Genomic DNA, 12,445 nt, shown 5'->3' on the forward strand with positions numbered 1-12,445 from the left:
ACCAGTGTTTTGCATTTCCTTTTCAGATAAACAGTTTCATCTGAAGAGAAGAGCAGATGCCATTTGCCCATGACTATAGTCCTATCTTGGTGCTGGGGCTGAAGGGTCTGCAGCAAACAATTTTACAATAGAAGCATCTTCCTCTGCTGTTCCCTCCAAATGCCTTCCGTCCTCACACCTGTCTCTCTGGCTTTCCTCCTCCATGGTGACTGCATATAGAAGAGGAATAGGGTCCCAATGATTCTTGGTGCTTGCAAGGGGGGCAACAAGTTCTGGTGAGAGCCGATGGCTTAGAGGCTAGAAAGCAGCCAGGGGACTTCAAACATTTAAAAGATGCAAGCAGGTTAAGTAGGGATCCAGGGATTTTTAATGGTTCCCAAACTAATCTGATGCTCCGCTAACTTCACTTTCTGATTCCCCTAAACTGCCTGGGGTCCTGTCTTCTTCCCATGACCAAACCACAGTCATAGAATGTTAAAGTATCAAGAAAGAAAATGAAACGTTGATCTAGGCAGAAAAAGTGCCTTGCCAAGGTCAGCTGCAAGTTCATGACAAAGCTGGGTTTAGAACCCTCCTGACTTGATTCACAGACCTGTGCTCTTTCCAGAAGCCTAAGAAGAAGATTCTTTACACAAGAAACAGTGGGTGTTGGTGAGGATGTAGAGAAAAAGGAAGCTCTTACACTGTTGGTGGGAATGCAAAGTGGTGTAGCTACTGTGGAAAACAGTATGGGGGTTCCTCAAAAAGTTAAAAATAGAACTATCCTACAATCCAATAATCGCACTACTGGGGATTTACCCAAAGAATACAAAAACACTAATTCAAAGGGATACATAGACTTGTTTATTTATAGCAGCATTATTAGCCAAAATGGAAGCAGCCCAAGTACCCATCAATTCATGAATGGATAAAGAAGATGTGGTATATATACCAAATGGAATATTATTCAGCCATAAAAAGAATGAAATATCACCATTTGCAATGACCTGGATGGAGTTAGAGAGTATGAAATAAGTCAGAGAAAGACAACTAGCATATGATTTCACTCATATGTGTAATTTAAGAAACAAAAGAAGCAAAGGGAAAAAAAGAGAGAGAGAGGCAAACCAAGAAACAGACTCTTAATTATGGAGAACAAACTGATGGTTACCAGAGGGGAAGGGGTGGAGGGATAGGACAGATAGGGATGGAGATTAAAAAGAGCACTTGTCATGCTGTAGGGTGATATAGGGAATTGTTGAATCATGATATTATACACCTGAAACTAACATGACACTGTAGTTAATGAACTAGAATTAAAATTAAACTAAAGGGGCACCTGGGTGGCTCAGTCACAATCTCACAGTTTGTGAGTTCGAGCCCCACGTCTGTGCTGTCAGCACAGAGCCTGGAGCCTGCTTCGGATTCTGTGTCTCCCTCTCTCTCTGTCCCTCCCCTGTTCGCACTCTGTCTTGCTCTCTCTCAAAAAAAAAAAATAAATAAAAACATTAAAAAAATTAAACTGAAAAAAAAAAAAAGGATTCTGTAACTGAGCTGTTATGGATATTCTCACAGATTGAGTCCCTGGGTGTAAATAATAATGGCCTGTCAAGATATCAACACTGAAATAAGACAAACTAGAATAAACCTTAGTTGTGTATAGCATCATTGAAAGGAGAGTCCAAACTCTCTCAAGCCCAAGAGTCTCGGGGGATCTGAGTAGGATCTAGTAACACAGTGGATATGTTCAGTCACGTGAATTCTCCCTTCCCTCTTCTGTCCACCCAGTGACCATCTGCAGTATGAATCATCCCTAACACCATTTAGCTCCAGGTGCCTGGGAGAAAGGAAGGGGCCTTGAAAAGCACACAAGTTAACCAGCTCTCTAGGTGCACATAAGACCACATACGTGAGAAACAGTTGCAGGCCCAAAGACAGCCTCCTGATACTCAAACCCATGCCTACGCCCATAGATCCTGCTGAGGTCTAAGATTTGGCAGCGATCTGGTTATCTGGCTCACCAGAATGGGTAGCAGTTAAGCTTCATATTTCAAGCTGGAATGTTCACTATGCCACTTGAATTATTCTATTTGGCAGTCTACACTGCAGGACTCCTAATGTAGAACTGGAAAGTCCTCTCCACTTATCTGATTTTCAAGTCTAAAGTCCTGTGTGTGTCCCTCTGTTCCACAGGATGTCCTAATGTAGCCATTTATCTCCTGGACCAGAGATGTGCTTCCTCCCATCCCAACAAGGATGCTGTGGGAGGCCTGGTACAGTGACCTAGGCTGGACTGACCTCGCCACCCCATCTGCTCACAGGGACAGTGCTTCCTTTGTACCATTGTTTGTGGGGTTTTTTTTTTTTTTTTTGGTGTTTTTTTTTTTTTGTTTTGTTTTGTTTTTTACTTTTCCTGCTCCTCAGTTTCAAACCCAGTCCCTCAGGGCCTCAGTTGAAGCCAGCCCTGCCCAAGTACATCCTCACTCCAGAACTTGTAATTATTCCCTAAGCAGGCCCTGACATCTTTTCAAATGTTCCTCCTGAAGTGGGAGGGTCCTGAGAAGTCCAGTCACTTCCTCTCGAATGGAGACGCTAGCCTCTGGAAAATTCCACAGCCCTGGGCCCTGGTTGGTGGGGAAAAGGGGGCAAGGGGTGAGTTGGGTTGGTGCCTGAGTCTTTAGGCCATCAGTCAGGTTCTTTTGAGGGAGTTAGGGTGAGTCTCCAGGAAGTGAAATTCTCAACGGGGAGTAGTTCCTATGACAACAGGAAGATTGTCTCAGGCTAAACTGTAGAGAAAAAGGCAAAGTATATGTGTTTATCACTTAGGGTGGTGGGGTGGGAACCTCCTTCTTTCTGTACATGAGCCCCTTAAGTCTCAGAATCACTGGCTCAACAGAGAAAGTCCCTTTAACCAAGACCCAGGGCCAATGCAGCTCTCACTAAGGTTTTGATACCAAGTGTGAGCCTATGGGTACTTGAACTTTCTCATGTCAAATCAGATGGTGGCCTGAGCTAAGGCATTGCCACTGGAGAGAGAAGGGATGAGACTGAAATTTAGGAGGATGGATGGAGAGAATGTGGGGACTGAAGATATGTAGGTGTTGAAGGAAAGGGACTCAAAGGTGAAAATATCAAGATATCTACTTCACAGGCTTGCTGCAAGGAGTGGAGTTAACACAGAGGCCCTGCAACAGTATCTGAATGCCATCGGGTCAGTACCTGCGAGCTGCTTTCCTCCTCGTCGTCCTCCTCGTCCCTCTCCATGTCCATTAAAGGCAGAACTTTCCCACCTGGAAACCTCAGAGTATCCACCCAAGGAGGCTTTGCCACTGGTTCGTGAATCTGAACCTCGTGACTGAAGGCCACGGACGTGCCCCTGCCTCTCCTGGTCCCCACCAAACAGATAGAAACAAAAGTGTCTTCTCTCTAGAGCTGCATCGGGAAAACCCTGAAAGCCATTCTCTCACAACCAGAATGTTCCCTTTGTTCCTCTGAGACAGAACCAACATCTCTGTGAGGGACAAAGAGGCAGCCTGACTCCTGAGCCGAACAGACGGATGGGCCGAGTGATGGCTGTTGAGTGGTAGCTGGGGCCGAAGCGCTGAGATTGCAATACTTACTGTGGTTCACATACGACAACGTGCAGGACACCTTATTAAAAACTGAACACAATCATTTCCAAATTTCAGGTTCATATTCAGCCTCAGACTTCCCCAAACATGCTCATACTGAGCTCTCCTGGGACATCTTCCGGGCCCTTGGGGAACCAGACCCGAGGCTGACAACATTGCTGATTCTTTCCCCCACAGATATTTTCACCCCCTCATGTACTCAACAAATATTTACCTATCTTGCGCCGGGCACTGTGCGGGAAGCTGGGGCTTCAAAGAAATGAAGCCACGTCTCTTCCACATACAGCCTTGTAGGGAAGACAGGTGAAGCCCAGACTGGAATGCTGTGTGATGCGTGACAGCGAGCTGGTGCAAGCAGGCCTGGGAGCACAGAGGAGGGCCACAGAGCCCCACCAGGGTTTCAGAGAAGACTTCCTGGAGGGCAAGCAAGAGCTGGCCCAGGGAAGAGGGCAAGCGAGGCTTTCTAGGTAAGGGAGCACCACGCAGGATGGCCCAAGGCAAGCAAGACCATGGCTCCATGGTTCTTACCCTGCTGTCCACTGAAATCACTGGCAGAGCTTTTAACAATTACCGACGTCCAGACCCTCACACAGATGTATAAGTCAGAATCTTTGGAGGTGAGGCCCAGGACCCAGTCTTGTCAAAAGCGCCCCAGGTATATATAACCGGAGTTAAGGACCACTGCGTTAAGGAAGAGTCACTAACGCAAGACGTTTGGAAAAGAAAAGCACAGAGTCTACTGTGATATAATAACTCACTCTGCCAGTACTTCTAAAACATTGGCTCCTAGACCCAATGCAAAGCACGCAAGGCCAAGGGACACACTGATACGTTCCTGAGTCTGTAACAGACCTGCTACACAGCCCCCTCCAGGAGATACAACCCATGAGAAACCATTGCCATTCTTACAGGAGTCTGCTGTGTTCTCAAATCCAATACTACTCATCTCATAGCTCTGGTGAGGACCTACCTGTACATACTAGTTTCAGAAAGCTCAAAAGGCTTTCGATCAAACACAAAACTCCAGACACAGTACAACACCACTTTTGACAAAGTAAATCAAAATCAATAAATCAAGCTTGGGCATCTTCTTAGAGGCTTGGACGAAGACACAGGAGTCCTGTTCTTCAAATTGGGGGCATGCCCCAGTCTGAGAGGGAGAAGCACTACCTCGAGCCAAGAGGCTGGCCAATAGCTCCCGATCACAGGAAGGTGAACGTGGCAATGGTGTGAATCCCAGTTCAGCCACTTGCTGCACCGTACTCGGCAAGATGTTTAACTGCCGTGAGCCTGTTCTTTTCTCCGTGAAATGACTATAATTGTATCTCCCTTATGTGGTTGCTCTCGGCTTAAAGGAGATAATGTATGTAGAGTGCCCAGCAGGATAAGTGTCCAATATCCGATAACATGTTATTATCAGACACTGTGTTATAGGAGTGGAAAGAACACAGGAGGCAGAAGGCCAGGCCAGGTCATGGTTCTTCTGCCATTCTTTGCCCTCTCCTTTCTCTCTTTAGGCAGTGCATGGTTCCCAAGGCATCTCTGTATGGGCTGCTCCTGCCTCTCAGGGGTGGCCCCCAAAAGCACATCCCGGTGTGTGGACGGCGCAGTCCCTCTACTCAGATGATGACAGCATGTGAGAGCCAAGAGCCTGGCTGTCTCCCTCTGCTGACCCGGGCCGCTGCCCAGCCATGATACTCCATCACCAGCTTTGGGAAACTGCACTTTACTCCTCCAAACTCAGTTGGACTTTGTTAAAAGAAATTAGGTTTCCAGAAGGTATGTTGCTGGAGCTTAATTTCAAATCAAACAGGAACCCCAGAGATCCTCTGACAGCTTCCTACCCTTTTTGTGCCAGGGACCCCTTTGGCAGTTTGACGAAAATGTCCACGAATGCATAAAATGAAAGCCACAGAACCACAAAAGAATTCAATTATACTGAAATACAACTGAATCAATTTCCCACGGAGTTCCACCGATTCTATGTTAGAACGCCTTGATAGCCAAGCCCCTCACTGAAAGCTTGAGAAACTCTCCAAGATCACCCAGCTCTGAAGTGGGACAGCCAGGACAAGGGCCCCATCTCCCTACTCCTGGACCTGGGCTCTTTCCACCAACTTACTTACTATTTTAGAAAATTAAGAAAAGCAAAATGGAAATCCTACTCTCTGCATGGAAAACTTCTGAACTGTATGCAAATTGGAAGGTACGGATGAGTTCCCGTTGCCCAATACGTATTCATAAGAACTGACCTTATTTTATAAGGGGTTGCAAAACTGGACAAAGATTGTTTCCCAGCAAACATCTGGAAAAACCTAAGGCCACAGTAATTTGAGGATTCATCTAAGGCCCTGGTAACTGGTAGCAGATGTCCCAGCTGCACGGATGATAGTGTTGGATTGTGAACTGAATGGATGTGTTCAATCCCTCTGCCTTCAGGTGGCCTTTGGCAAAGAGTCTGGAACATTAGTCTCTGTGCTATAGAAAACTCACCTCTCCTGCTTCTGTCAACACTTTTCAGGAATAAGCAATTATTGTCATCTTTTTCTGTGGAGAAGGCTGGAAGGTATTTATCCTGGTGGTGTGAACCCCCAACCCTCCTAGCAGAGCCCTTTCACTCCTTTCTATGTGGGGGCAGTAGAACATAATGGTTAAAAGTATGGGTTTAGGGATGCTGGGGTGGCTCAGTTGGTTAGGCACCAGACTCTTGATTTTGGCTCAGGTCATGATCTCATGGTTTGTCGAGCTCCAAGCTGACAATGTGGAGCCTGCTTGGGATTCTCTCTCTCTCTCTCTCTCTCTCTCTCTCTCTCTCTCTCTCTGCCCCTTCCCCGCTTGCTTGCTGGTGCTTTCTTTCTCTCTGCCCCTCCCCTGCTCACTCTCTCTCTTAAAAAAAAAAAATATATATATATATATATATAGAGAGAGAGAGAGAGAGAGAGAAATATATATAAATTTATATATATATAAATATATATATAAGAGAGAGAGAGAGTTTAGAGTCATACTTCAGGGTTTAAATTCTCAGTGCATCATTTTAGAAAAGTTGCTCAACCACCTCGTCCCACCTTGTTTTTTTAATCTCTCTAATGGGATTATTACCAGAGCCTGCCTTGTAGGGTGTGGTGACAATTAGAGTTAATTTATGGAAAGCCCTGATATTGGACCTGATGTATAATGTTCAATAGTTAGGAGCTATTAGTATAATTAGTTCCAGGTTGAACCTTGCACCTTCCCTCCTAGGCCACTTACTGAATAAAGCAGATGTTGAGGTAGGTGTAATTAGCAGAGTCACTGTGTTCAAAGAAGTCTATTCACCATGGCCTGAGCAGACCTGTTTACTTTCTCCAACACATCCTGTCAAGATAAGTGACTCAACCATAGTCACACAAAGTGAAAATCCTGCATCTTCTTTTTTTTTTTTAAGTTTATTTATTTATTTTGAGAGACACAGAGAGAGAGAGAGAGAGAGAGAGCACCCATAAGAGGGGAAGGGGCAGAGAGAAGGAGAGACAGAATCCCAAGCAGGTTCCGCACTCTCGGCACAGAGCCCACCAACTGTGAGATCGTGACTTGACCCTAGATCAAGAATCAGACGCTCAATCTCTGAGCCACCCAGGCACCCCAAAAATCCTGCATCTTTTTAACACCAAATCCACATACCTCCCTGTGCCTGGTTGCCTCCCCTCTGCTTTCCTTGTTTTTATAAACCCAGAACCCAAGCTCCTCTCAAAACCCAGCCTACCCACCTGTGCCCCGGGGGCCCGCTCCCTCTCTCTCCTATTCAGGGTTGCTCTTGGAGTCTTCAAACCCCCTCCGCCACATAGTCAATACTTCTCTATTGGATCATCCCCATGTGCATGCTCTTAACCATCTCCCTTAACCACTAAGTCTCCTTTCAGCTACTAATTTCTCTACTTTCCTTCAACCTCACAAGAAAATTGCTATTTCATGTTCCCTTCTCAACGCACTCAAATTAAGCTTCCATCCCCACTATCCACAGAGACTGCTATTGTCAAGGTCACCAACAACCTCCATGTTGCTAAATCCAGAGGCCACTTCTTTGTTCTTATTGACCTTTTAGCAGAAGTTGATCATTTCCTCCTTCTTGAAATATTTTCTCTCTTGGCTCTGCGATGCCCTGCTGTCCTCTTTTCTTTCTGTCTCCTTTCTTGGCTCCTTCTCCTCCCCTCTTCTCTACTACTACCTTTGGTAACCCCATCCAGTCCCGTGGCTTTAGAGACTATCTATGTGCTTATGATCCCTGAATCTCTACATCCAGCCCTGACTTTTCCCCAAAGCTTAAATTAGATATCCAACTGCCTCCTTAACATTTCCACTCAGATGTCTAATACGCAACTCAGACAAAATTTATCCATGAAGAACTCAAGTTTTCCTCCTGAACTTGCTCCTAACTCAGTCTTCCTAGTTTTTTGTCATTAGCACTAGCATCCACCCAGTTGTTCAGCCTATAAGTCTGGGATTCAGTCTTGATTCCTCTCTTTCCTCATCTTCCATATTCAATCTGTTAGCAAGTCTTGTTCACTTTATCTACAAAGCATGTTCTAAATTCGTCCACTTCTCTCCATTTTCCTTACAATCACTCTAGCCCAACTCCACACTACCTGAATGACTGAAATGCCCTCAGAGGATCTCTCTGTAACCATCCTCCAGTCTAGTCTTGGAAGGGGAGCCCGAATGTTCTTCTCACACTCTTGCTTAAAACCCTCCAACAGGGGTGCCTGGGTGGCTCAGTCGGCTGAGCTGACTTCGGCTCAGGTCATGATTTCATGGTTCATGGGTTTGAGCCCCACGTCAGGTTCTGTGCTGACAGCTCAGAGCCCGAAGCCTAATTCAGATTCTGTGTCTCCCTCCCTCTCTACTGCTCCTCCACTCATGCTCTCTCTCTCTCTCTCTAATGTAAATATTAAAAAAAAAATTTTTTTAAACAAAAACAGAAAACCCTCCACCAACTTCCCATTGTCCTTTAAATAAAATCCAAATTCCTCAAAGTGGGATATAATATGGCTTCTGCCTACCTCTTCAAACTCATTTTTAATCACATTCCCCCTCACTCTTTCTATTCCAACCACACAGGTCTCTCTGTCCCTGGAAAACACAAAGCCTGTTTCCTCCTTAGGACCTTTGCCCTGGCTCTTCTCCCTGGAACACCCATCCCCATGGTCCTTGAATGACTGGTCCCTTTTCATCATTCACCTCTCAGCTGAAATGTCAGTTCTCAGAGAGGCCCGTCCTGACCACAAAACTGAAGTGGCCACCCAGACTCTCCCTATCACATCACCTTTTACTGCCTGTGCATCGGACTCTTCTCTGGAAGACAAGAGTTGGGACCTCGTGTTTCTTTACCACTACATCTGCAGGACTCAGAAGAGGTTGCCATATATTATTGAAAAAGTGAATGAACAGGTAAATGAATTCGTACCAGAGCTAGAACCAGAAGCCTGGGCTCCTGCGTCACAGTTCAGTGTTCTTCCCACCCTCCCACCCCCCCTCACCCCCCTGCCCCCCCCCCCCCCCCCCCCCGGCCCTGGCAAGTTGCAGCTTCACTGGTTTTTATTTACTTTGTTTTTTGTTTTTTTTAAACTAAGCTCTAGGCCAAATGTGGGGCTTGAACTTATGACCCCAAGATCAAGAGTCGCATGCTGTACTGATGAGCCAGCCGGGCGCCCCTCAGCCTCACCGGTTTGACTGCTTTCTTGCTGTTCACCAGATGTCTGGCACCAGCCAGCGGCCCACTGGTTTCAGCTCCTAGTGATAAAAGAAATGGCTATAAGGGAACAGGAAGGAGAGGAAAGAGGGCATCTGAATAAATCATGAGGTACACAATCGTCCCCACAGATAATGAGGATGAAACATTCTGTTATTCATTCAACCATCCAGTGACATTTAGTAAACACTTAGTATGTACCCGGCAGCGTGCAGTTTACCGGGGATAGAAACACAAACCTGTTCTGAAGGATCTGACGGTCTGAGAAGGAGACGGTAGGCCTGTGGTGACACCTGCCATGGTGTGAGGCGCCCCAGAACAAATACCACACGTGCTGGAAATCCAGGCAGAGAGTGAGGACAGCTGCGCCGATTCGGGAAGACTGATCCCAGAGACTGGAACCTGGGAGCTGAGTCTCCAAGAGTGAATACACGTTATTGGGAACTCTTCATCTGGGTTTTCACATGAAAAGTACAGTTGTGTTTCCCCTTGATTTTAACCGACAGAAGAAAAACCACTTTGGAAGGGCAGGCAGGATGACCCTGGTAGTTGAGAGAACCACTTATAAATGAAGGCATTTTCACCAGGGGACCACTTAAAAAAAAAAAAAAAAAAAAAGATAGGATAGTTTTCTTTTTCTATTTCTTGCCACAAAAAGTCCACCAAAACAAATTCATCTTTCCCGAGGGTCTTGCAGGAAGACCCCTGAGGCAATCACCTAGATCATGAAAGATCACCCAACCAAAGAACTACTTCCCTGTAAAACCACAGGCCGTGTCCTTGAAGAAACGTGCTGTCAGGTAAAAGCCAGGTTTGGCAGCAGGGGAAAGAATGAAGGAGATCTGTGTGTATTGACAGAGAAAGAACTACGTTATTACATGAAAACAGGCAAGTTTCAGGCCCCTGGATATTATTGTTGGGATCCGTGTAGGAATTTCTGGAAGAATAAATGCAAACACAACGGTTATCTCTGAGGTGTGGGATTATGAGGCACTTACAGTTTGAGGCCTGCGTTTTGGTATTATTTTAATTGCTTACAACAGATGTGTGTGCTATTCTGGAATTCAACAATGAAGATTCATTTAGAGCACAGGTCTGGTTTGTTTTACGATGCTTCTTAAAAACTTGTGCTTGGGGGCGCCTGGGTGGCGCAGTCGGTTAAGCGTCCGACTTCAGCCAGGTCACGATCTCGCGGTCCGTGAGTTTGAGCCCCACGTCGGGCTCTGGGCTGATGGCTCGGAGCCTGGAGCCTGTTTCCGATTCTGTGTCTCCCTCTCTCTCTGCCCCTCCCCCGTTCATGCTCTGTCTCTCTCTGTCCCCAAAATAAATAAACGTTGAAAAAAAAATTTTTTTAAATAAAAAAAAAACTTGTGCTTGGCTCTACATTCCAGAAACATGCAAAGAGAGGATTGCCCGAAATGATATCATTTGCCGACATTTACGGGAAAAAATAAACTGAGACTCAGAAAGATAACTGTGCTGTTTCTCGCGCTACGACTCCTTGACCAGTACGGTCAGCTCCACAGTTCTTGATTCAAGCTGCGGAATAAATGATAAAAATATGTTGATCTCCAACTTAACACATTTTGGAAACTTTAGCACCATTGCTTTGTGGAAAACTGTGTGACTCTTTAGGGTAAAGGAAAATAACTCTTTTTATGAGGTTATCAGAGACTAATTGTGTATTTCTTCAATGACAGGCACTTCCTGGTGACAGATGTGATATAAGTAAAGAAGACACAGACATTTACAGGCTAGTAGTATCCCAGAAAAAACAATTCAAATAAAAGTCTCTTGACTATTACCTCTAGTTCTGTTTGCAGATCTTAGAATACTCAGTAAAGTCTTTGCATAGATAGATCCCTTCCATTCAATGTATTGATTGACTACTTATGACGTGTTCTAGCACTGGGGGTACAGCAGTGAGTCGACGAGACAAATTCTCTGCACTTGTGGAGCTTATCTGCTAGCGGGGAAAACACAACAAGCAAAACATACATAAAATGAAGGGTATCATTTCAGGTAAAAGTATAATAAAGCAGGTAAAGTGGTAGTGACACAAGTACTATTTTTGAAAGGTCAGGAAGACCTTTAAAGGAAGTGATATTTGAGCGAGGGCACGGAGGAGGGAGAGAGGGAGAGAGACTGCAGAGATCTTAGGGAAAGCCTTAGAGGATCCCAGCAAGTCAGGGCCTGAACGGAAATCCTAATTTCTCCTTTTTCTGAAAAGGTAAAGAACATCCCAAAGAACAAGCTCTGGTATGTGAAAGATTCACTTTTGTTACTGTTGTGGTTTTTTTTTTTAATCTTTGTTTATTTTTGAGAGAGAGAAAGGGCTAGCAGGGGAGGAGCAGAGAGAGGGGGGACAGAGGATCAGAAGCAGGCTCTGTGCTGACCGCAGAGAGCCCTATATGGGACTCGAACTCATGAACCGTGAGATCATGACCTGAGCCGAAGTTGGATGCTCAACAGACTGAGCCATCCAGGCGCCCCATGGTTATTGTTTTAATGTTTATAAGGCCTAGTGCTATAAATTTCTCTCTATTGCTTAGAAACTGGAGAATGCATTTTATTCAGGAATCTGTCTACCACAAAGGTACTCTCTTCTCTACAGGCCCCTAGAAGCCTCCTGCCTTATCACAAAGGCACGGAATCCAAGTCCTAAGATTCAAAACTGCTCATTCCACAGAGAGAAATGGGGCCCAGCCCAAAGTGTCTCTGTGAAATGAGCAACATTAAATCCACTCTCACCCCAGGCAGGGAGAGGCCGCCTAGATGGTGAAGCTGGGAGGCTCCCGAATCACGAATCACGGAAGGTCTGGCATTCTCAGCTTTTAGCACCAGCCCCTTCAGAACCGGTATCTCCCCTATTCACCCAACTTTGGTGGAGACAGAAATGACAGCCTCTGCGTCACCATGGGGAGACTGAGCCTCAGAGAAGTGGATGGCTTGTCCAGGATCACACAAAAAGCCATCTCTAATTCTTACCCTTCACTCTCTAGCCTGAGTCACATTCCAGGCCAGGGACCACATGGGGTGCCCCATTTCAGGAAATGGGGTTGTTGATTTTTCATTTACACAAAAATGAAAAATAAATACCAGATGC

Source organism: Felis catus, chromosome C2, assembly GCF_018350175.1.
Source record: "Felis catus isolate Fca126 chromosome C2, F.catus_Fca126_mat1.0, whole genome shotgun sequence".
Classification (NCBI taxonomy): domain Eukaryota; kingdom Metazoa; phylum Chordata; class Mammalia; order Carnivora; family Felidae; genus Felis; species Felis catus.